General features: G+C 35.0%; 1 protein-coding gene across 1 annotated transcript in view; it reads right to left on the bottom strand.

Moving 5' to 3' along the window:
- Nucleotides 1-25,888, bottom strand: part of WDPCP (WD repeat containing planar cell polarity effector) — a 361,203-nt gene that overhangs the window by 254,037 nt on the left and 81,278 nt on the right. The window lies entirely within an intron of this gene.

Here is a 25,888-nt window from a genome sequence, read left to right as displayed (position 1 = left end):
CATAATTAGAAGAAAACCAGTCTGAATTTTTTAGCCTTTTAAAGAAAATACAGTTTAATTACTTTCAAATAATATATAAATAAATTATCAAGATTTATTTTCCCCTAAAAGGTAGTAAAATAAATGATTATCAAGTGAATGTCTCAGTAACTAAAGAACTTTGAAAATTTCTCTGGAAATTTTTGGTAGGAGAAAACAATTGCCATCTTCTCTAAAAGAGTGACTAGAACATTAACTATTATGTACGCGTACATATACATATACATATTTCACAGATAGTATTTTATCATTAATGAATCCAAAAGCTTATGGTTTCAATTTAAACACAAATGTAACAAAATAGTATTTAGATAGATAGATACACACATATATAGAATCTATATTGTGATCCAAATATATATAGAGAGAGACATATATATACATATACATAACATTTACATTAAACTGAGTAGTTCCCACTTAAACATTCTGTTGACCATTTCACAAATAACTGAAAGCCACATATAATGCCAAAAATTATTTTTAGCTACAGCTTAAACTTTCTCCTCCACCAACTTTTATTAGCCTAAGAAGAAGGAAGAAGGACCAAATTTGTTATCTCTCCCTCTTTTCTTCAATTTATTTCAATTCAAGGAACACTGAATTCTCCAAAGAAATGAAATAACTTATTGATGTGTAAATGAATAGGAGAGATGAAACAAAGGACCCCAAAATTAGTCCCTGAGTAGGCCCAACAGCATTTGGGCAAGGATCAATAGAGAAGAAAAGGGAGCAATATCATCACCCCATCACCCAGTCAGAAAAAGGGAAAGGTGAAGAGCTTGGAAAACACATCACAAACATGGCCCAGAAGCATGATATGGCAATAATGAAAACATTCAATCATCTAGAAATCTGTTTGGCTCTTCTACTGCCCATGGCCGAGCAGCTACTGACTTCCCTAATTGGAAATCCCATTCTTCAAAATGTAGAAGGATAAATAAAGGGAAGTTATTTTTTATTTGATTCTAAACAATTAGAAAAATGGTGTTGAAAGTAGAAATTATGAGTGAAGACAAATACTCTACCTTAGAAATGGCAATAGAAAAAAAGAGGGAAGTTAGGCATGGTATGACATGTGCCCTACGTTTTAGAAGAATAGATTTCAAAGAGTTTAGAGAAAAGATCCTAAAGATTTTACAGCATAAATTTCTATAGGGACAGTCCAAGAAGGAAGGGAAGTTTTCAAGAATGAAATTCTACCAACACAAACTTTTCAGTTCTAAGGAGGAAGAAACGGGTTAGCTGTCTAAACAAAAGGGTGTGTCTTAACAAGAAGTTCAGTGACCATCTCAGATTTTTTTAAAGATGGGTATATAGAAGAGGAAATCAGGGGTAAGTAAGCACAAAATAACGAATACAAAACACTGGCATTGTCTCTTTAGAATATGTTTAGGAGTTCTAAATCTCAGAAGAGGATGAATGTAAGGACAACAAAATGAAGTTTTTTGTTTTGTTTTGTTTGTTTTTAGCTGTGCTGAGAAGAAGTAGATAAAAGAAGGGAAAGGATCATTGCTCATAATGGATGAGACATTGATGACAAATAAAGAAGGAGAAAGAAGAATTACACAACTGGACTATCTGAAAATTATGACCAAAAAATTAGCCTGGCTACTATATTTGAAAGACTTTTAAATGAAGACTGCCAAGTTCTATTACAATCAGAAGGCAAAACAAAAATAGAAAGTATTCACCAGTCACATCCTGAAAGAAACTCCAAAATTAAAACTCCAAGGAGTGTCATAACCCAGAATCTAGATCTTCCAGGTCAAATAAAAAATACTGCAAATACGCAAAAAGGGGTCAAGTACCAAGGAGCAACAGTCAGAATCATCAGTATCAATCATCAATCAATAAAACTGCTACTATAAAAAATTAGCAAGCTAGGAATGTTATATTCCCAAAGGCAAAATATAAGGGATTACAAACAAAATCTATTCAATAAAATTCAATAAAGTAATCATATGGAGGGAAATGAACCTTTAATGAAATAGAGGACTTCTAATCATTCCTAATGAAAAGACTGGGCAGCTGGGTGCTGGGCCTAGAATGAGGAAGAAAAGACCTGAGTTCAAATCTGGCCTCAGACACTTAGTAGCTGTGGGTCCCTGATCAAGTCACTTAATCCTGTTTGCCTCAATTTCCTCATCTGTAAAATGATCTGGAGAAGAAAATGGCAAACCATTCCAGTATCTTTGCCAAGAAAATCCCAAATGGGGTCACAAAGAGTCTGACACAACTGAAACAACTCAACAATGAAAAGGCCAGAACTAAGTAGAAACTTTGAAATGCAGGTGTCAAGAGAAACACAGAAAAGTAGATACATTTGATCAGCTAGAAGGGAATATGTGATGATATATTATTTACAATATAATAAGGGAAAAGAAAGAATGTTCTCTCAGAATGCTAAGGTTTTGAAGGGTTACATAAAATGTTAAGAAGGGGAAGGGAATGTAGATGGTTTTGTTCTACTTGATGGTGTTATGAGAAGAAGAAATTGAGAAAGAAATGGGAAATATACTAGGCAGAAAAGGAGGAGAAAGGGGAGGAATTTACTTTCTCACATACAGTACATAAAATGGCAATTACACAAATAGGAAAAAACAAACAACAAACAAAACAGTTGGGTACCACATGAACCTCAGTTTCATCTGAATCAAAGGAAGAATGAATACACGCACAATGACACACATTTATACACATACACACATAAACTATGGTAAAGAAAAGCGTTGTGGGAGCAGAGCTAAGATAGGGGAGTGAAGGCAGGGACTTGCCTGAGTTCTCCCCCAAACCCTTCCAAATATCTTTAAAAAATGACTCTAAACAAATTTTAGAGCAGCAGAACTCACAAAAAGATGGAGTGAAACAAATTTCCAGCCCAAGACAACTTGGAAGATCAGCAGGTCTGTTGCTACAGGGTGAGAAAGGAGTACAGTCCAGCACAGGCCTGGCCAGCACAGACCAGGCCCCAGCAAACCAGGAGCAGACCTTGAAAGTCATTGAATCAGCAATGGCAAAGGCTACTTCCAGAGCTCTCAGCCCACAGACGGTAAGGGGGTCAAACAACAGGTCAGGAGATCACAGGGATCTTTTTGCTAGCACTGAGGCAGGGCTCCGTGGCTTCGTCCATACGTGGATGTGGGTCTCAGCCCTGGGTGGCAGCTCCAGGGTGAGGAGGAGCACTAGCATAACAGAGCTTATGGCTGTTGCGGAGGAAAGACCCTCCTTACAATTCCAGGGCAGAAAAGAGTGCTTGTGGTCACTCACAGACCAGAGTACAGGCCAGGAGAGTAGTAAACACCCATCTCCTTAAATTATGCCACCTTTAAAAAAAAAATTATGCCACCTTGGAAGAACGGAAAACTTTCAAGTCTTTAGAGGTATCTTGGAAACAGCTGCACAAAACTCCTGAAGCTTGGGACAGTGCACCCTCCACCCTCCAACCTGAAAGAAGAGACCTCTTTTAACAAAGAGTTAAAAGTCAAGTAATAGGCTGAGGAGATGAGCAATCAATGGGAAAAATAACCCAGACTATAGAAAGTTACTATGGTAACAAGTAAGATCCAAACACATACTCAGAAGAAGACAACAAAATCAAAGTTTCTATATCCAAACCCTCCAAAAAAATTTGAATTTGTCTCAGGCCATGGAAGAGCTCAAAAAGGATTTCAAAAATCAAGTAAGAGAGGTAGAGGAAAATTGGGAAGAGAAATGAGAGTGATGCAAGAAAAATGAGTCAACAGCTTGGTAAAGGAGACACACAAAAAAATACTGAAAAAAAAATACACCTTAAAAAACAGACTAGGCCAAATGGTAAAAGAGGTTCAAAAAGCCAATGAAGAGAAAAATGCCTGAAAAAGCAGAATTGACCAAATGGAAAAGGAGGTCCAAAAGCTCATTGAAGAAAATAATTCCTTAAAAATTAGTATGGAGTAAATGGAAGCTAATAACTTTATGAGAAATCAAGAAACAATAAAACAAAATCAAAAGAATGAAAAAATAGAGGACAATGTGAAATATCTCATTGGAAAAACAACTGACCTGGAAAATAGATCCAGGAGAGACAATTTAAAAATTATTTGACTGCATAAAAGCCATGATTGAAAAAAAGAGCCTAGACATCATCTTTCAAGAAATTAACAAGAAAAACTGCCCTAATGAACCAGAGGGTAAAATAGACATTGAAAGAATCCACTGATCACTTCCTGGAAAAGATCTCAAAATGAAAACTTCCAGGAATATTAGAGCTAAATTCCAGAGTTCCCAGGTCAAGGAGAAAATATTGCAAGCAGCCAGAAAGAAACAATTCAAGCATTGTGGAGCCGCAGTCAAGATAACACAATATTTACCAGCTTCTACATTAAAGAATCAGATGGCTTGGAATATGTTATTCTAGAGGGCAAAGAAGCTAGGATTAAAACCAAGAATCACCTTCCCAGCAAAACTGAGTATAATCCCTCAGAATAAATAGAAATTCAATGAGATAGAGGACTTTCAAGCATTCTTGATGAAAAGACCAGAGCTGAATAGAAAATTTGACTTTCAAACACAAGACTCAAGAGAAGCATAAAAAGGTAAACTGAAAAGGGAAATTATAAGAGACTTAATAAGTTTCAACTGTTTACATTCCTACATGGGAAGATGATATTTGTAACTTATAAAACCTTTCTTATTATAATAACTCTCATTATTATCTCAATATTATCATTCTCATTATTATTAGGATAGTTAGAAGGAACGTATATATAGACAGAGGGTACAGGTGTGAGTTGAATGAAATTCAATTAAGAGGTGAAAAAGGAATGTCCTGGGAGAAAGAGAAAGAGAGAGGTAGAATGGGGTAAATTATCACATATAAAAGAGACAAGAAAAAGCTTTTACAGTGGAGGGAGGGGAGAGAGGAGGTGAGGGGGAATGAGTGAACCTTACGCTCATCATAATTGACTCAAATTGGAAATAACATACACATACAATTGGGTATAGAAATCTGTCTTACCCTACAGTAAATAGGAGGGGAAGAGAAGAAGAGAAGGGGGGTGATAGAAGGGAGGACAGATTGAGGGAGGGGGTGGTCATAAGCAAAACACTTTTGAGAAGGGACAGGGTGAAAGGAGAGAGAGAATAGAATAAATGTGGGTGGGGAATAGGATGGAGGGAAATAGTTAGCAATAGTAACTGTGAAAAAGATTTTGAAGCAAGTTTCTCTGATAAAGGCCTCATTTCTCAAACATATAGTGAGCTGAGTCAAATTTATAAAAATAAGAACCATTCCCCAATTGATAAATGATCAAAAGATATGATCAGTTTTCAGATAAAGTAATCAAAACTATTTATAGCCATATGAAAGAAATACTCTAACTTACTATTGATTGGAGAAATGCAAATTAAAACAATTCTGAGGTACTACCTCAGGCCTATTAGATTGGAAGGGCAGAAAAGGAAAATGACAAATATTGGAGGGGATATGAGGAAAATAAGCCATTAATGAACTGTTGGGGGAGTTGTGAACCGATTCAACCATTCTGTAGTGCAATTTGGAACTATGCCCCAAAGGGCTATAAAACCAGGCATACTCTTTGACCGAGTAGTGTCACTACTGGGTTTGTATCCAAAATCAGATAAAAATCAAAAAGGCAAAGGACCTATATATACAAAAATATTTATAGCAGTTTTTTTTTTCTGGGGTTGAAGAATTAGAAATTGAAGGGATGCCCATCAATTGGGGAATGACTGAACAAGTTGTGGTATGTGAAAGAAATTATGAGTAGGATGCTCTCAGAAAAATCTGGAAAGACTTGCATGGGCTGATGCAAAGTGAAATATACTGTGTACAAAGTAACAGCAACATTGTGTGATGATCAGCTGTGAATGACTTAACTATTCTCAGCAATACAACGATCCAAGACAAATAGGAAAGAATTATAATGAAAGATGCTATCCATCCCCAGAGAAAGAACTGATGGTATATTGATACAGACTGAAGCATACTTTTTTTAACTTTATTTTTCTTGAGGTTTTTTTGTCTATGTTTTCTTTCACAACATGTCTATTATGGATATGTTTTGCATGACTACACATGTATAATCTACATCCAATTGCTTGTCTTCTCAATGATGGGGGTTGGAAGGGAAGATGGGAAAGAATTTGGAACTCAAAGTTTTAAAAATTAATGTTAAAAATTGTTTTTACATGTAACTGGGGAAAAATAAATACTAAACAATTTAAAGAAAAAAGAAAAGAAAAGCATTATGCTCAACATGGAAACAGGCAGCAACAAAGAAAGGAGAGGAAGGGATTAAAAGGAAGAGTAGGATAGATACAAGGGAGGCATAAGTAAAACAAACCTCAATGTTGGAAGGTTAATTGTGAAGGAGAAATTAAAGGAAGGAAACAAATGAAAACCAAAAACCTACGATCAAGGCTGAGGCAAGAGGAAGAGAAAAGGAGGAAAAGACTTCTTCAATTATAGATCACTAGTGTTAAGGAAATTCCTTCTTTCCCCATCATTTTTTTTGTAAAGAGGGGGGAGTAAAGCAAAGAAAGGGAAAAAGCATAAGATAGAATTACGGGGAATGCACAACTAACAATCAAAACTGTGAATGTAAATGGGATGAACTTACCCACAAAATTGAAAAGAATATCAGAATGGATTAGAAAGTTGAATACAATAACATGTTTATAAGAAAAACACTTAAAATGTAAAAATTCACAGAGTTAAAAAAACTAGATGGAGCAAATTATATTATACTTTAGGTCAAAGGTTAACAAATTATGGTCTGTGGGCCAAATTCAACACTAAACATCTCCTTTATTGACTACAATACAATAAAATTATGTTAAAGGAACATTGATAAATGATTAAATAGACTAGAGAATAAATAATTTAATCCTAAAGAATTGTGTGTCAAAGAACAAATCACAAACAAAAATTTCATCAAAGAAAATGGCAACAATGAAACAAAATATCAAACCTTATGGGATTCAGCTACAGTTCTCCTGAGGGAAAACTCTAAACTTATTCATCTACAAAGAGAGCAATAACAGATCAATAAACTAGTCATGCAATTAAAAACACTAAAAAAATTTTTAAAGCCCAACTAACCATCAAAGGAGAAATTCTGAAAATAAAAACAGATAAATGAAATTGAAAACAAATAAACCTACTGAATTTGTAAAGAAAAATAAAAGTTACAATTTACTTTTAGTAATTAATAAAGTTAGCTAGTCTGATTGAAAAGAGGAGAGAGATGAAAAATAGACTATCAAAAATTTAAAAAGACAATTCACAACTGAAGATATAATAAAGAGAACTATTAGAAACTATTTTGCCCAATCATATGCCAACAAAACTAATAATTTAGAAGAAATTGATAGATATTTACAAGTCAACAAGCATTTACTAAGTTTTTACTTAAGGCATTCTGCTACTAAAATACCCAGATTAATAGAATAAGGAATTAAGCAATTAAATAATACAATATCAGAAAAATTCAACAAATCATAAATGAACTCTCAAGGGGGGTGGAGAACAGGACAAGCTGGAGTTATGAATGAAAGCTATTAAACATGGAAAGAATAATTCCAATATCACATAAACTATTTGCATACAGAAGAATAGAATTGATCCTTTCAAACTTTTTTTTTGGAGAGGCAATTGGGGTTAAGTGACTTGCCCAGACTCAGCTAGTGAGTGTTATGTGTCTAAGGCCGGATTTGACTCAGGTCCTCCTGACTCTAGGGTCAGTGCTCTATCCACTGTGCCACCTAGCTGCCCCCCAATCTCTTTCTAAGAAATGAATATGGTCTTGATACCTAAATCTGGGAGCAACAAAGCAGAGAAATAAAACTATAGATCAATGCCCCGCATAAACATAAATGCAAAAATATGAGATAAAATATTAACAGAGAAGTTACAACAACATATTAAAAATATCATACATTATGATCAGATTGGATTTCTACCAGGAATGCAAGGTCATTTTAATATACGGAAACCTATAATTGGGTCATATCATAGACCATATTAATAGCAAAAATAATAAAAACCATAAGATTAGATCAATAGATGCTATTAAATACTTTTCACAAAAATCTAATGTCCATTTCTATTACAACACTAAGAAGCAAAGGACCAAACAGACCATTAATATATTAAGTGGTAGTTATCTAAAACCAAGAGCCAACATTATATGTAATAGAGAAATATTAGAGGCTTTTATAGAAGATCAGAGATAAAGTTGTCCATTATCAACACTACTATTTAACACAGTGCTAAAAATGCTAATTATATCAATAGGGCAGAAAAAGAAATTTATGGAATAATCAAACACAAGCAAAGAAGAGACAAAACTCTCACTTTTTCCAGATGATGTGATGGTTTTATCTAGAGAACCCTAAAAAGGTGACTAAAAAGTTAAATGAAATAATAACTTTAGCAGATTTTCAGGATGTAAAATCAATCCACATAAACCACAAGCTTTCTATATATTAGCAACAAAATACAGGAGAAAGAGAAAGAAAGAGAAATTCTGTTCAAAATAACTACAGAATATAAAAAATATTTGGGAGTTTATCTACCATAATTCGCAAGAACTGTAGGAATATAACTACATGCTCTGTACAGAAATAAAGATAGGTCAAAATAATTGGAGAAATATTAATTATTTGGGGTAGGACACTATAATTTAATAAAATGATAATAATGCTTAAATTAAGTTACTCAATAAATCAATTACCAAAAAATTTCAAAGAATTAGTTTATAAGGCTAAAAATATGATGATGAAATTCAGCTGGAGAAAACTCAAGGCTATCAAGGGAAATCATGAAAAAACTAGGATGGAAGGGGGCCTACCAATACCAGATCTCAAACTATATGCCAAAGCAATAATCATTAAAACTATTTGGTATTGATTAAAAAATAGAGGCTGATCAGTGGAACAGATCAGGTACCTAACATACAGAAGCAAATGAACATAGTAGCATAGTGTTCAATTAATTAAGAGGGTACAGCTACTAGGGTATGGACTCACTGTTCAACGAAAATTCATGGGAAAACTGGAAAGTAATCTAGCAGAAATTAGGCATAGAACAATATCTCAAACCATATGCAAATGCATCTCACAACATATAGATATTTAATAGACAGATCAGAAGATAAGGAAACAAGCATTCATTAAGCACCTACTATATTCGAGGCACTGTGCTAATAGGTGCCTTACAAATATTATCTCATTTGATCTTCAAGACAACCTTAGAAGGTAGGTGCTATTAGGTTGATACGTAATAGGCACTACATAAATGTTTATTATTAATATTATCTTTATTATTATTATTATTATCATCATCCCCACTTTATGACTTAGGAAGACAGAGGTAAATGACTTGCTCAGGGTTGCATAGCTAGTGAATGACTAGATTTGAACTCAGATCTTCCTGAATGTGGGCCCAGAGCTCTATTCACTGTACTACCTAGCTGCCTCTTTAAATCATATACCAAAACAAGTTTCAAACATGACCTAGATTGTTAAAAAAAGGGAGGGGGAGGAGAACCCACATCATAAATACAGTAGAAGAGCAAGGAATGCCTTTTGCCACTATGGTAATGAGAAGAGTTCAGTATAAAGAGGATCACGGAAGATAAAATAGACAACATAGACAACAAAATGCAAAAGTTTCTACACCAAGAACAAATACAGTTAAAACTGGAAGAAAAACAAATGAGGAAAATTTTTGAAGCAAATTTCTCTACAAAGAGTTTCATATCAAAGATACATAAGGAATGGATTTAATTTTATAAGAAAAAGAGCCATTCCCCAACAAATGACTGGTCAAAGGTCATGAAGAATAGTTTTCTTTGAATTTTTTTTTTCTTAAGCATATATTAATCACCTAGAATGTACCGGGCACAGTGCTAGGCTCTGGGTATACAAATGCAAATAATGAAATGAATTCACGAGTAGCACTGCTCATTGCATATATTGACCTGCCATGCTCTTTATCAGCAACCAGTGTGAAAGTCAACAAGCAGTTTGCAAAGAAATAAATACAAGCTATCAACAGACATATAAAAATGCTTCAAAATCAATAATTAGAGACATGAAAATTAAAGCAACTCTGAGGTGCTATCTCATGCTCATCAAATTGGCAAAAAATGCTAAAAACAGAAAATTGGAGGGGGTCAGAGGAAAACAGGAATATTAATGCACAGTTGATAGATCTGTGAAATAGCTCTGGTAAACAATTTTGAGCTATGTCTAAAAATTCTTTAAGTTATGTGTACCCTTTGATCTTGCCCATACTCAATACCAAGTTGCAGTTCTGGGACAAATAAAAGCACTAGAGCTTGTGGCTACAGGAGAGCAGGAGACCTGGTCACCATTCCAGGTCAAGAGTAGCACTAGCACTTGTGGCTGCAGGGGAACAAGGTCCCTTCCTAAGTAAAGACCAGTATACGGGCCCAGAGAACAGTGACCACATCTCTCCTTGCATCATACCATCTTGGAAGCAATGAAAACTTATAGACCCCCAGAACTAGCTCTGAAAAAAAGCAATACAAAAAGCCTGAAGCTTGGGACAATGCCCCTGATACTTTAGGAGCACAGCCCAACTTTAACATACAGTTAAAAATCAAGAAACAAGCTGGAAAATGAGCAAATAACAGAAAAAGAACCTGACTATAAAAAGCTGTTACAGTAACAGGGAATGGCAAGACACAAACTCAGAAGGCGACAATGATATCAAAACAGCTATAAGTAAAGTTTCAAAGAAAAACAAATTCGAATTGGACACAAGCGCAACAAGATTTCAAAAAGGATTTTAAAAATCAAATACAAGAAATAGAGAAAAAATGGGAAAAGAAATGAGAGTGATGCATGAAACTCATGAAAAAAGAGTCAACTACTTGTTAAAAGAGGCACAAAAAATACCAAAAAAAAAAAAATTCATAAAAAATAGAATTGGCCAAATGGTAAAAGAGGAGCAAAAATCCAATGAAGAAAAAATTCCTTAAAAATCAGAATTGGCCAAATGGAAAAATAGGTACAAAAGCTTACTGAAGAAAATAATTCCTTAAAAATTAGATTTGGGCAAGTAGAAGCTAATGACTCCATGAGACATCAAAAAACAATAAAAGAAAGTCAAAAAATGAAAAAATAGAAGCAAATGTGAAATATCTCACCTGAAAAACAACTGACCTGGAAAATGGATCCAAGAGAGGTAATTTAAGAGCAATTGAATCACTTGAAAGACATAATTAAAAAAAGAGCCTAGTCATCATATTTCCAGAAATTATCAAGGAAAACTGCCCTGATATCCTAGAACCAGAAGGTGAAATAGAAATTGAAAGAATCCACTGATCACTTCCTGAAAAATATCCAAGTATGAAAATTTCCAGGATTACTACAATCAAATTCCAGAATTCTCAGGTCAAGGAGGAAATACTGTAAGCACCAGAAAGAAACAACTAAAATATCATGGGGCCACAATCAGGATAACAACTTCTACATTAAAGGAGCAAACGGCTTGGAACATGATAGTTTGGAAGTCAAAAGAGCTAGGATTACAACAAAGAATAACCTACCCAGCAAAACTGAGTATAATTCTCCAGGGAAATTAATGGATATTTAATAAAATGGAGAATTTTCAAGCATTCCTGATGAGAAGACCGAGACAATAGAAAATTTGACATTCAAACACAAGACTCAAGGGAAGGATAAAAATTTAAAGGTAAAAGAGTAATCACAAGAGACTCAATAAAGTTAAACTGTTTACATTCCTATATGGAAAGATAACACTTGTAACTATGAAGAACTTTATCATTATGATGGTAGTTACAAGGAGTATACACAGACAAAGGGCACAGGTGTGAGTTGACTATGATGGGATGATCTAAAAAAATTAAGGAGTGAGAAAGAGAAATGCACTTGGAGAAGGGAGAAGAAAAACAAGAGATATTATCCCACATAAAAGAGGCACACAGGGAAGAGCTTTTACAGTGGATGGGAAAATGGGGAGAGTGGTGAGCAATGCTAAAACCTTTCTCTCATTGGGATTAGCCTAAAGAAGGAATAATATACACACTCAATTTGTCTTACCCAATAGGGAAGCAGGAGGGGAAGGGGATAAGAGAAGGGGTTAGGAGCTGATAGAAGGGAGAGCAGATTAAGGAAAGCAGTAAACAGAAGCAAAATAGATTTTTGAGGACAGAGAGGGTAAAAAGAGAGAAGGATAAATGGAAAAAATAGGATGGAGGGAAATACACAACTAGTAATTATAATTGTGAATGTGAATGGGATGAACGTACCCATAAAATGGAAGCAGATGGCAGAATAGATTAGAAACAAAAATCCAACAATATGTTCTTTACAAGAAACACACTTGAAACAGAAAGACACACAGTTAAAATAAGGGACTGGAGCAGAACATATTATGCTTTAGCTGAGCTAAATAAAAGGCAGGGATAGCAATTATGAAATCAGACAAAGCAAAAGCAAAAAACAGACTTAATTAAAAGAGATAAGCAGGGAAACTACATTTTGCTAATAAGTACCATACACAATGAAGTAATATCAATACTAAACATATACAGCATGCATCAAATAGCATACCATCCAAATTCTTAATGGAAAAGTCAAATGAGTTATAGAATGATATAGACAGTAAAACTATACTAGTAAGGGACCTCAAATTTCCCCTCTCAGAACTAGATAAATCTAACCATAAAATAAATAAGAAAGAAGTTAAGGATGTAGATAGGATTTTAGAAAAGTTAGATATGATAGACCTCTGGAGAAAAATTGAATAGAAATGGAAAGGAGTATGCCTTTTCTCAGCTGTACATGGCACCTTCACAAAAACTGACCATATAGTTAGAGCATAAAAATCCCACAAACCAATGCAAAAAAGCAAAAATATTAAATTCACCCTTTTCACACTATCAAGCAACAAAAACTGCATTCAATAAAAGGCTTTTAAAGCATAGATTAAAAAATAGTTGAAAATAAATGACCTACTCTTAAAGAATATAGATCAAAGAAGAAATCACAGAAACAAAAATGTGACAACATACCAGAATCTGTGAGATCAGCCAAAGCAATAGTTAGGGGAAATTTTATATCTTTAAACACTCACATCAATAAAAAAAAGAAAGTGTATATCAACAAATTGGACATACATTTGAAAAAAAAACTAGAAAAAGAATTTAACCTGTCCTCAATATATTCACCTATCAGATCTATGGATAAGGGAAGAATTTATGACCAAAAAAGAGATTGTGCAAAAATTTTTTAATTTAATGTAATTGAAATTACCCATTTTACATCCTGTAATGCTCTCTAACAAAACCAATGCTGCCAAAATTATAAAGAAAGCAGAAAATGCAGGAAAAAATTCATTATAGCAAACTTCTATAATGAAGGCCTCATTTCTCAAATATATAGAGAACAGAGATAAATTTATAACAATACAGGGGCAGGTAGGTGGCACAGTGGATAGAGGTCCAGTCTTGGAGTCAGGAGAACCTGAGTTCAAATCCAGCCTCAGACACTTGATACTTACTAGCTGTGTGACCCTAAGCAAGTCACTTAATCCTGATTGCCTTACCAAAAAACAAAATAATAATAATAAAAGAATATAAGTCATTCCCCAATTGATAAATGGTCAAAGGATATGAACAGGAAGTTTTTAGATGAAGAAATCAAAGCTAACTGTAGTCATATAAAAAAATGGTCTAAATCACCATTGATTAGAGAATGGAAATTAAAACAACTTTGAAGTACTACCTCAAATAAAAGAGGCATGCAAGAAACAGCTTTTAAAGTAGAGGGGGAAATGGGGAAGGTGGCAGGCAATGCTTAAATCTCTCTCTCATTGGAATTGGCTCAAAAAAGGAATAACATACACACTCAACTAGGGATAGAAATCTATCTTATGCCAACAGGGAAGTAGGAGGGCAAGAGGATAAGAGAATGGGCAGAGGCTGATAGAAAGGGGGGCAGTTTAAGTGAGGCAGTAGTCAGAACAAAACAGATTTTTGAGGAGGGAAATCCTGAAAATCATAGGAGAGATTAATAAAATTAAAAATAAGAAAAACATTAAACTAATAAAAATCAGAGCTAGTTTTATAAAAAAAAATACATAAACCAATGTTAATTTGATTTAAGAAAGAAAAAAAGAAAACCAAACTACCAGTATCAAAATTGAAAAGGGTGGATCTTTTGAACAGGCAGTTTTCAGATGAAGAAATCAAAACTATCTATAGTCATATGAAAAAATGTTCTAAATCACTATTGATTAGAGAATGCAAATGAAAACAATTGTGAGATACTACATCGTACCTATCAGATTGGCAAACATGACAAAAAAGGAAAATGACAAATTTATTAGAAGGGATGTGGAAAAATTGGGACACTGGTGCACTACTGGTGAAGTTGTGAACTGATCCAAACATTCTGAAGAGAAATTTAGAACTATGCCCAAAGGGCTATAAAACTGTACATACCCCTTGACCCAGTAATACCACTAATAGGCCTGTATCCCAAAGAAATCAAAGAAAAAGGGGGAAAGGACCTATTTGTACAAAAATATTTATACCAGCTATTTTTGTTGTGGCAAAGAATTGGAAAGTGAGGGGAGGTCCACCAATCGTTGAATGCTGAACAAGCTATGGTATATGATTGTGATGGAATACTATTGTACTATAAGGAATGACAAGCAGAATGGTTTCAGAAAAAACTGGGAAGACATGTATGAACTGATGCAAAGTGAAGTGAGCAGAACCATGAAAACATTTTACAAAGTAATATCAATATTGTACAATGATCAATTGTGAATGACTTAGCTATTTTGATCAATACAATGATCAAAGACAATTCCAAAGGACTTATGATGAAAAATGCTATCCATTTCCAGAGAAAGTACTGACAAAGTCTGAATGCAAATTGAAGCATAATTCTTTCACTTTCTTTATTTTCCTCTAAGTTTTTTTTTGCAACATGGCTAATATGAAAATATGTTGTACATTATTTCATATGTTTAATTGATATTACATTTCTTGACTTCACAATGGGTGGGATGAGGGTGGGAGGGAGAGAATTAGGACTCAATTTTTTTAAATGTTAAAAATAAATTAATAATAACTTTAACAAAATAAAAACCCACCGAGAAGGGAACAAAAGGAAAGCCAGAAAGAATAATTGATAAGAAAAACTGCTTTGAAAGTAACATGTTGAATTAATAATATTCAAATTTATAAATTTTAAAAGAAAGGCAAGTTGTATATGAGAGAGGATCACAATTTCAAGTACAATATCCTTTTTTGTTCTGCTACATATGTAAATGCCCACTTTATCTGGTGTTTAAGTTCAGAATAAAAAATGGAAATAGAAAAGAAATCCATGTGGTTACAACGTAATGTTCTCTCTCTCTCTCTCTCTCTTTCTCTCTGTCTCTCTCTGTCACCAAAAAATGATATTACTCAGCTTGATCATCCAATTTACCAGAGTTGGTTGCATATGACTTTTGACTGCAACATACAACATGCTGTACACCCTGAAAGCAATTCCAAAAAAGCGGTTCCAAAAAATATTTTGAGAAAATGGCAGTGTCATTGGAATAAGTTCTAACTTCCTAGGTGACTATTTTAAAGATGTTAACAGTCACCTGATGCCATTTCTTGTTTGATAGAGTTGTTGTTTTTTTCAGATTAGTCATCTTACCTTGAAGTCACATCTGTATACTCACATTTATGCATGAATTCGCACAATACTTCTCAGCCTTTCAAAGACATTTTACACCAACTAACTCATTTGATCAAATGAATATATACTGCAATCCACTATGTGCCATACAAAATAATTATCCATTCATTTAACTTCAACACTTATTAAATGCTAATTACAGAGAAAGAACTATGTGAGGCACAGTGGATACAAGAAAAATGTGAAGACAGCTCAAGTAGCTGACAATCTACTAAAGGTATACAAGTAGAACCCCAATGAAATAAAAAGTGAATTGAGGAAGGAGAAGGCACTAATGAGGGGATCATCAGAGGGAACCCAAGAAAGTCACACTAAGCTGAATATTATAGGAAGATAAGGATGCAGAGAGCCCGGGATAAAGTACATTCTACCTCAGGAGGAAGCTTGTGTGAAAGCACAGAAGATGGAGGTGGACCCTGATGGTCTCAGAAAGGTCACAGTCTGATAAGAGGTGTAAAACACACATAAAACAATGAGAAAATGATTAGATACAACAGAAATTCAAAAAAACAGTACAGGCTTGAAATAGGAGAGCTAAGTTAGGTGTGTTTCCTACTTACCCACCAATAAAAATCACCTAACTTTAGGAAGTACATAGAACTTGAGCTAAGGAAAGAGAACAGTAGAAACATCTAACAGTCACCTGGAAGACAATTTCTGAAACCCTAAGTCTTTCCAATTTCAAGTCTTATTTTTGATAAGTAATTTATCAAAAGCTTTGTTCATGTTTTGTTATGAGAATAAGAAATATTTGTTTAATATTCATTGTTACCCACACTATTTATTTCTCCAGAGTAATAGTAACTTTAAATAATATAGATATTCATAATGAAAGGGAAAGATTCTAGAATCTCAGGGTTTGGAAGCCATTAAATTACTAGCAGACTAAGGTCTCTGAATCAAAATCCAAAGATTCATTACACTGTACTATTGTCAGAAGAATTGAGTTCAAGTTTTTAAAAAGACACTTATTTTCTTATTTTATAACCTTATTAATAAAGATGATTTAGTAATAATTAGCAATAACACAACAGTATTAATATCATCCTAATAAAAGTCATGGCATACAGCAATCTCTGGGGAATTTAAATTAAGAATGAACCCAAAGAGCAATGGAGAGGCACATGGAAGTCATTGGCAACTAGGGCACATAGTGGATAAGGTGCTGAGCTTAAAGTCAAGAAGACCTGAATTCAAATCTAGACTCAGATACTTACTAGAAGGGTGACTCTGGGCAAGTCACTTAATCTCTACCTGTCTTGGTTTCCTCAACTAGAAAATGAGGGTAATAATAGCATCTACCTTACGGGGTTGTTGTGAGGGTCAAATGAGCTAACATTTATAAAGCACTGTGAAAACAGATAGGCTTGATTTGCTTAAGCCCCTCAATTTTCCAGGTAACCAAAAAGAGCTGTATGAAGACTAATTGTGTTGGCTAAGATACAGGGCTGCTTGACATACCAACCATCCTTTGTAGGGACCGAGAGTAAACCCAGCTGGATGTGAAGAAAATCAGCAACTCTGAAGCCAATTGAGCTCATACCAGCTTTAAAGCAGACCTTGGGCTATTTGGTGGTTTATGGACCTTCAAGAGATATACTATCTCCAGAGACTCCCCTAACTGTTGGCTATGGGACTCTCAGACACATCCTGTTTTGTGTTTTTGGTGACATCCCCTTATCTCATCGTTTGTATTCAAGCCTTGACTGCCTGGACTGCTTATCACCAAGAATGCCTTTTGATTTGTGTATCTAAGGGCCACAGCTCTGACACCAGGAATTCCTCATTCTCCCTGTTTCCCGGATCTCCCCCTCCCCTTGGGAATGGGGCTCCCTGCCTCATTCTTTCTAGGCCCCACACAATTCCCACCTTTCTCCCCAATCCTCTGCCTTCTTTTGTTTAAAAAGTATAAATACCTCACTCTTTCAAACTACCCTTCAAACAGATGTGGACCTTGTCTCACTGTTCCAGCCTGCAAGTTCCTTCTCAGGCAATAAATGCATTTATCATCTTTGTAAACTGTGATTAGACTCTGGTTGATTCCACATTCCCCTTTTTGGACATAGAATTTCTTCTGTTCTAACAGTTCACAGGGATTTTTTAAATTTAATAGCACTTAGCACAGTGCCTGGCACATAGTAAGAGCTATATAAATCATCATCATCATCATTATCATTATTAGGCTGTAACACATTACTAACAAAGAACTACACAAAAGTAGTATAAAGGATTTTATCTGAAGGATATATAGGGGCAGTTAGATTGCACAGTGGTTAGAGCACTGGCCCTGGAGTCAAGAGGGACAAGGTTCAAATCCAGCTTCAGACCAAACACTTGACACTTACCAGCTGTGTGATCCTGGGCAAGTCACTTAATCTCAACTGCCTAAAAACAAACAAACAGATGGATATATGACCAGAAAAAAACATGGGCCAGGTGCAAAGAGCAAGCAATAAAATCCCATACCATCATCTCCCAAGACACCAGGGACTAACCCTGGGGAGGCATCTTGTCATCTGCCTTGCTACCACACGCATCTACTACCCTGCCCCCTTCTCAGATATACTTTCTACCTCTTAATCTGGGAATAATTATCAATTCAATATTACCATTACTACCTGAAAGAAGGAGACGGCCTACTGTTCTATGCTACCATGCACAATCCTGGTGACTACCCAGACTAAAATTTCACTTCTTGATCATCATCCTCCTGCATGTGTTTTATCCACCTATTAGACTATAAATTCCTTGAAGGCAGGGACTGTTGTTTTGATTTTGTCTTTTTAAAAATAATTTATAATACAAATGTCTTTGTATTATTAGCACCTAGCACAGTGCCATGAAAATAGCAGGCATTTAATAAATGCTCAATCATGCATTCATAACCAAAAGTCAATCTACTGGCCCACTGCTACCTATACAATGACAAGATATCCAAAGGAAGGTCTCTCCCTAGAACACTGAATGCACTGGGAGGATGTGGCAAGACTTGAACCTTGTTTGGCTGCAATCTATATCATTAGGGGGAGTGCCCACGTCAAGGAGACCATATATCCATCCAAGTATTTGTCACATTAGCTGACATTTATACAATGCTTTTAAGATTTGCAAAACGTTGGACATATAATCCACCTCATCTGATTTTCATAGTGTATCTATAAGATAAGTATTACATATATTAGTGCCCCTATGTTATAGATAAGAAAAGTGAGGCTCAGAAGTTAAGTGACTTGCCTATGACTATGCAGCTAGTAAATGGTGGAGAAGGAATAAGGTAGAATTCTCTCCTGTCTCCAATACCAGCAATCTTTCCATCATGCCATCTTCAACCTCCAGAGTTGTACAAAAGGACAGACTAAGGAATAAATAGGTCCACTAGACAGCAAGAGAGTCAGGGGATCAAATCAACACCCTTCCCAGGTATCAAGTAACCTGTCATTTATTAAACTGCAACAGGCATTTTGAAAAAAAGCAGAAAACTTCCAATGACCTTTACCTTGTTAATGGACTAACATCAGTTTAAAAGCACGCTGGCAATTTCCTAGTTTTGAAAACTTGCCTGAAGAAAGGAGTCAAGACTGAGCTTGTAGTATTCCACTATTATATTAGTGGATAAGTACTTGTTTTGAAAAAGAAAAATAGAGAAGTTTCAGAGAGAGGCTAGGTTCTGCATTCTGTTGTGGGGGGGATTAGATGAGTGGTTCCATACGGAGGGTGTGTCTCCATTAACAAAATAAGCAAGTGAAAATGCTGCACCATTCAATGGGTTGAAACTAAGTATGCATTTCCCACAATAAGAACAATACATATGATTCATAACTAGAACATGAGCAGAGTTTGCTGAAATGTGTACTGTTGCCCAATTGTTTGCAGTTTTCTTCTTCATAAAATAACCTGTCCTTCTTTTCAGAGATGTGTCACAATAATATGTACCCAATTAATGAACACACAGAAAGGTGGATGGAACAGTTTGAAAATATAGGAGTAGAGATAAGAAACTAGACAGAGAATGAGAATAAATATATTAAAATATCACCTCACATTAATTTATTTTTTGATTGTTTTAAAAATCTAATTATTCATTTTTAAGTAGCTGATTATAATATTAGTACAATTTAACTACATTACAAAATTACTACAATAAATTATAGTACAAAATTACTACAATAAAGTAATAGGTTTAGAATCTAGTACTTTTGAGACATCCCAGATCCGAATATCCAAATTTTGTGAGGAAATAAATGGAGAAGCATTAAAACTCTTCAGGTAGGTTCATTATTATCTGAATTCTCTATGATTGTGCTTTAGGGAGGTCTTATGCTAGTTCACAGTTTTAGGACAATGTAAGTGAGGGGAAACTCCAAATCTTTTGTAACATACAAGTTTAATGTCAACTTCCTAGAGTTTGATCTAAGAAAGACAAACAAAATTAGGTTGCGTCCATGTTTTTAATTTCTCTCTAAGTGGGCAACATGCATTGCATGGGAGGTGCAGTTCAAAACTGGGGCCTCCAAAGGAGCCAGTCCAGACTTGGCTTAATTTGGGGGTTGGTTGTACAGAGTTTATATGCCCTTTCAAGAGTAGGTGTTCCCAAGGGTGCCAATCAACTCTGATTGGTCAATACACTGGGAGGTGAGGGTCTTGGAGCATGTGACTTAGGTCACTTAATTTTGGCCAAAGAGACATCAATTTCCATATCACCTGTCTTGGCAATAGGGAAGAATCAACATTTTCCCAAACCTATCTGGGCAACACAATGAACAGGAATAGATCCATTTAGATTAGATCTTAATGTCCTTCTGAAGAAGAAACTGAACTTTGGATGAAAGGGGGATAGGGGAAGTTCTGAGTCTCCAAGATAATGATTACTAAGAAAAATCATTTTTTACAACATATATGCATATTATTTTTCTTCCTTTCAATAAAATCTCATTTAAGAGTGTGGCCTATGTTCATAACAAAATGCTGCCTTGAATGGCTGATACAATCTTAAATGTGTTGTCTTTAAGGCTTTAAGGAGCTGCTAAATGATTAAAACTTTGGAAACTTGCTTTTTAGAAAACAAAACTCAATTTTTTCATTTGAAAACCTGGGGGTATTCAGTAATTTCTAATGTCTCTTCCAGCACCAAAACCTATGTATAATCCTTTAGGAAAAAAAAAATGTTTAAGAAAAAAAGATCAATTAGTGACAAACACAAGATAAAGCCTATCTCAGTTCCATTATGGTAGGGATTCTCAAAGGTTATGGCAGTGAAATGAAGATGCTGCCAGGTTTTCCCGTGCAAAAAAAAAAAAAAACCAACTAGGAATAGTGGGGCAACAGACTATGCCAGCTTTCCAAGGACCAGCCTTGATAGGTATGAAGATATTTATCACCAGTTAGATATCCAGTTAGTGATGAATTCTTTTGCCATGGCAACCCATGGGGGGAAAAAGTACAAAATGACCCCCAACCCTATGTACTTTCCTTCCCTTTCTGTAGTAATGGTAAAAGTGATAGAAAGAATCACAGTTTTAAGACTATCTATAACTATTCACTTCATTGTTGTTACTCTAAATATGAAATTCTTGGAAGAACTAAGTACATATCATTCTTGGCATTCTCACTATAAACAAAAACAAATAAAAAACCCAAAAGGGAGTTGCAAATAAATGGAAGGATGATTCACTGGTTCTCTTTAGAGAAACAAATAAAGGAGTCGGTAGAGTTGGTTTTATCATACATCCAAAGGCAACAAGAAATATCATCTTATTTGACATTTGGACATGTACCACAATGTTCATCCTAAGTAACCACAAAAAGACAACCATGAAAATAATTATATCTTACATGACATCATCTGTTGCAGTGAAGTGGAAGAAATTATATTAAGAACTTGATAAGGCCCTCCAAATTACAACAAAATATACTTTGATATTTAGTCATTTCAGTACAAAGCCAACCATGGGTGAAGGTGGCAAATATGTACATACACACATATATATAATATATATGGAGGGAGACAGAGACACAGAGAAAGAGAGAGAGAAATATAGTTCAGGAGTAAGAAATAAGAGAAGACAAAAACTTGTGGACTACACAGAAGTCCTAAGCTTATACAACATGAATATATTTTTTGAGAAAAGAACTGGAAGGTGCTGTACCTGGCAATGACTATATAACATCACATATATAATTGTATTTGTAAATTTTACGAAAAGAATGGTGGAAGATTACAAGTAGATTATCACCTTATTTTTTAAAAAATTAGCAGTGAAGGAAAAAAATAGTGTAAAAGAAGAGCCAGCTAAGCAAAGTTATTTTGAAGATATTTAAGGTAGAACTAAGGGGAGGAAAACAAACAGATGGAAGCTGGAAAAGATATGCAAAAAAATTTTATAACAAACTCTTTTCAATATTAAGAATAATGGAGTCACTACATTTGGATTTTTACATCATATCTCTGATGTGCTAAGAGTGGAGGTGGAAATGGTACTTAAAAAATTAAATTTGGGGAAAATCAGACATGACACAATTTTGAGGGAATTAAGAGATTAGTTTTCAAAGCTTCTGAAGTATATAGTATATGTTATTAATACATTAATGTTACAAATAAGAGGTGGTATAAAGGGAATAAAGAAAGGTATGAACAAAAAAAAAAAGAGAGGCTGATCATGTGTTTAAATAGAGAACTGACTGCGTGACAGGGCTCAAAGGAGGGCCATGTTTGCTAGGTTGTCTGGATCCAAAGTCTCTTTTGTTGACCTTGTAGAGAGAAATTATGGGAGGACATGGGGAAAAAGCCATACAGATTGGGCAAACATGAATGAGTTCCAATCTGCTTTGTTGGAAGAAATAACAATGTGGATGAGATCAAAGCTCTGTTAAAGTAATATAATTAAGTGCATTAGAAAAGTGCAAAACAAAATGTCATATGAGGATCAAGGAGAAACAAATTATTACTGACTTGATGTAGGGTGGTGGTGTTTTTTTATTTTAAAGATGAGTAGGAACTTAACAGGTGAAAATGGAGAGAAAAGACACTCTGGGCCTAGACAAGGGGTGCGAAAGTTGCAGCCTTGAGGCCACATATGACCCTCTAGGTCCTCAAGTGCTGCCCTTTGACTGAATCTAAACTTCACAGAACAAATCCCTTTAATACAAAGATCTGTTCTGTAAAACTTGGACTCAGTCAAAAGGTCAAACCCAAGGAACTAGAAGGCCACATGTGGCCTCAAGGCTGCTGATTCCCCACCCCTGGCCTAGACAAACAGCATAAGTAAAAGCAAATGCAGGGCATGTTTAAAGGCACAGTATATAATAGAGAGTAGAATAAAATAAGGCTAGAAAGGTATGGTGGCATCAGATTTTGGAGGACCTTGAATGTCAGGCAAGGGTATTTGAATTTTACTAAACAGGCACTTGGAAGCCACTGAAGATTTTTTAGTAGAAGAGTGACATGATGATACTTGTGCCTCAGATTAGTCTTGCACAAAGTGTGGTGGAAGAATGAAGTCTACAATAGTATTAGCAGACGGTAATTAGGGTCTTACTAGGGTGAGCAGCAGAGTAACCCTAATACAGGAGGTGACATAATCCAACTGTGTACTGCCATGGTCAGACCCACTAGAGATCTTCCAGTAGAGGTTTGATGAAGATGTTTTAGAGAGGATTCCTGCTCAGGCTTGGCCTTTGAAGATTTTCAACTTTGAAATTTGATGATCCTATAATTTGTAAGCTCTTATATCACATTTACTTTCCACTTATGCTCCATAAAGACCAGCAGTTGGGATCCAGATATCTCCTTCCTCCCAGCTGTCATATAACATTTGTCTCCATTAAATATAAAACCCTATTGTAATATGTTTAAAATTTAATTAGTTCTAGGCATATATCTGCAGCCCTTATCTTCTACAATAGTAAATCACTAAGTGTACAGTTTCCTCAGTTCTATCAGTTATTTTGTCTGCTTTGGTAGAAAACAGGAAGCATTCCAACATGTACAACGTGATGAGAGGATAGAAACAACAAGGTGAAGACATTGTCACTTACGATAGAGATAAATGATACTGTGGCACTAATTAGACATAAAAAATAGAGGTATGTAGTAGATGTATATGTTGGCTAATACACACTTCAAAGAGATCGAGGAAAGTTTTCTTATGCATACATATATTTACTATATATTATTGATGGGCATTTTTTAGAGGTAGCTATAGACTCCCTCATAAGACAAAAGGATTAAAGAAAAACAAGCAGAATGAATTCAAAATAACACTCTTAGTTTGGAGGATATTCATTTTTTTGATAAGCCAAGAATCTGACAAAATTAATGAAGTCCATCGCCCATCGCTCTGTTGACACTGCAGGTGATATTAGTCTTTTGTATTTTTGACTAAGTATGAAAAGTTTAAGGGGTCACAGGAGATATAGGTAAAAGTGGACAGGTTTTATACTTCAAAAATTAAAAACCTTCATAGCTCCATCTTGGTAAAGATCCCAGAGGTCTTTTTGAAAATATGACAGAAAGCAAATACAAAGAAAGAGACACAAGGTTGGCATGCAAAATAGACTCTATCCTACTTAAAGCGACTCAGTATGTATTTTGAACATTTCAAGCTGGTTATCAAGATTATTGATGTCATTCCAAAATTTTATTTGGCACTATTATTAATGTCACATTTTTGATAAAATTAAAATGTTACAGGATCAATACACAATACCTATATGTAGGGATTAGGAACTTAAAATCCTTTTCAGTGAATAAATTAAAAGGTTTTTTAAAAAACAAAAACAAATCCTAGTTATTAATTTTATTTTCATCATATCAGGCCAATTGTCCACATTCAGCGGACTGGAACACAGAGAGTTCTGACAAACAATTACTGAAAATAATGAATGACCTCCACCCTCACCCTCCAGGTAAAAGCAGCCTTCAAGGAGGCTTCCAGGGGCTGAAGCTTCCAGCTCAGTCCATAAAGTGATCCTTATATGCTTTTTACCCAAAGGCAAAACCCATAGCTGAGTTTCAGGTCAATACATCTTGGGGCATCGTTAACTCCAATTTCCCTGGGTCTGTTTCAAAAGAGGAGAGGTGACAACTCAAACGGTATGGGGCCCTATCATAGCATCCTGTCCCACAACACCTGTTAATACTGCTATTAGAGAAAGGAAATGAACACGAGGAAGCCATAGAGAAACAGGTTCAGATATAAGGACAGGAACTGAAACAAAAACAGCTACAGATTTTAATAACATATTTTAAATTTTTTTCTCTTTTTATTATGAACTTAAATATCATCAAACACAAACATTTCAATACAGAAAGAAAAATTAAAAGGGAGATTATATATGAAGCTGTGAATTTCTGTTATGTACAGTTTTTCCCCCACCAAGTATAGTTTGGGAGTTTTGGGGGGAATAATTCAAATTTAACATGGTAGCTCCAAGCCTTACTTGTCTTTATCCCCTTCTGAACTTCCTTCTGCTCTCTTCTGTTTGTTTTTTTAATGTTTCATTAACATTCTTTTTTGTTTTCCTTTTTTTTGTTTTTTAGGAAGACTATCACTCACTATCACTATTACTCTCTATCTCACCATCACTATGCCTTTCACATTCCCCTTAACTCTACCCAACAAAAAAGAAAGAGTAAGTCCCCTCTTGTAACAAAGTCCTCCCTTGTTACAAATTCACATACTGGAAAGGTCTGAAAATATGTGCTACTCTTCTCATCTATCACTTCTATCTTCTGAAGGCATAATTGGCCATTTGGTTGATTGTCTTTCACAGCTGGTTTTCAGAGATATTTATTAAAACACTTAACAGAATAAGCATTTATTAAATGTTTTATATGTAGCTGTCACTGTGCTAAGTGTTGGGGATCCAAAGACAAGAAGGGTAAGTCCTGCCCTCAAGGAACTTACATTCTGTTGACAGAAGAAACTAAAAATGGCAGAGGGATGGGGTGGAGAGAATGCACCTGCATGAGCCAGCTCTCTCTCTCTCTCTCTCTCTCTCTCTCTCTCTCTGTCTCTCTTTGTCTCTCTCTGTCTCTCTCTCTGTCTCTCTCTCTCTCTCTCTCTCTCTCTCTCTCTCTCTCTCTCTCTCT

The sequence above is a fragment of the Vombatus ursinus genome, unplaced genomic scaffold, assembly GCF_900497805.2.
Source record: "Vombatus ursinus unplaced genomic scaffold, bare-nosed wombat genome assembly UNPS02014778.1, whole genome shotgun sequence".
In the NCBI taxonomy this organism is placed as follows: Eukaryota; Metazoa; Chordata; class Mammalia; order Diprotodontia; family Vombatidae; genus Vombatus; species Vombatus ursinus.
Note: the sequence above shows the minus strand (reverse complement) of the source record. Positions and strands in the feature narration are given on the sequence as shown.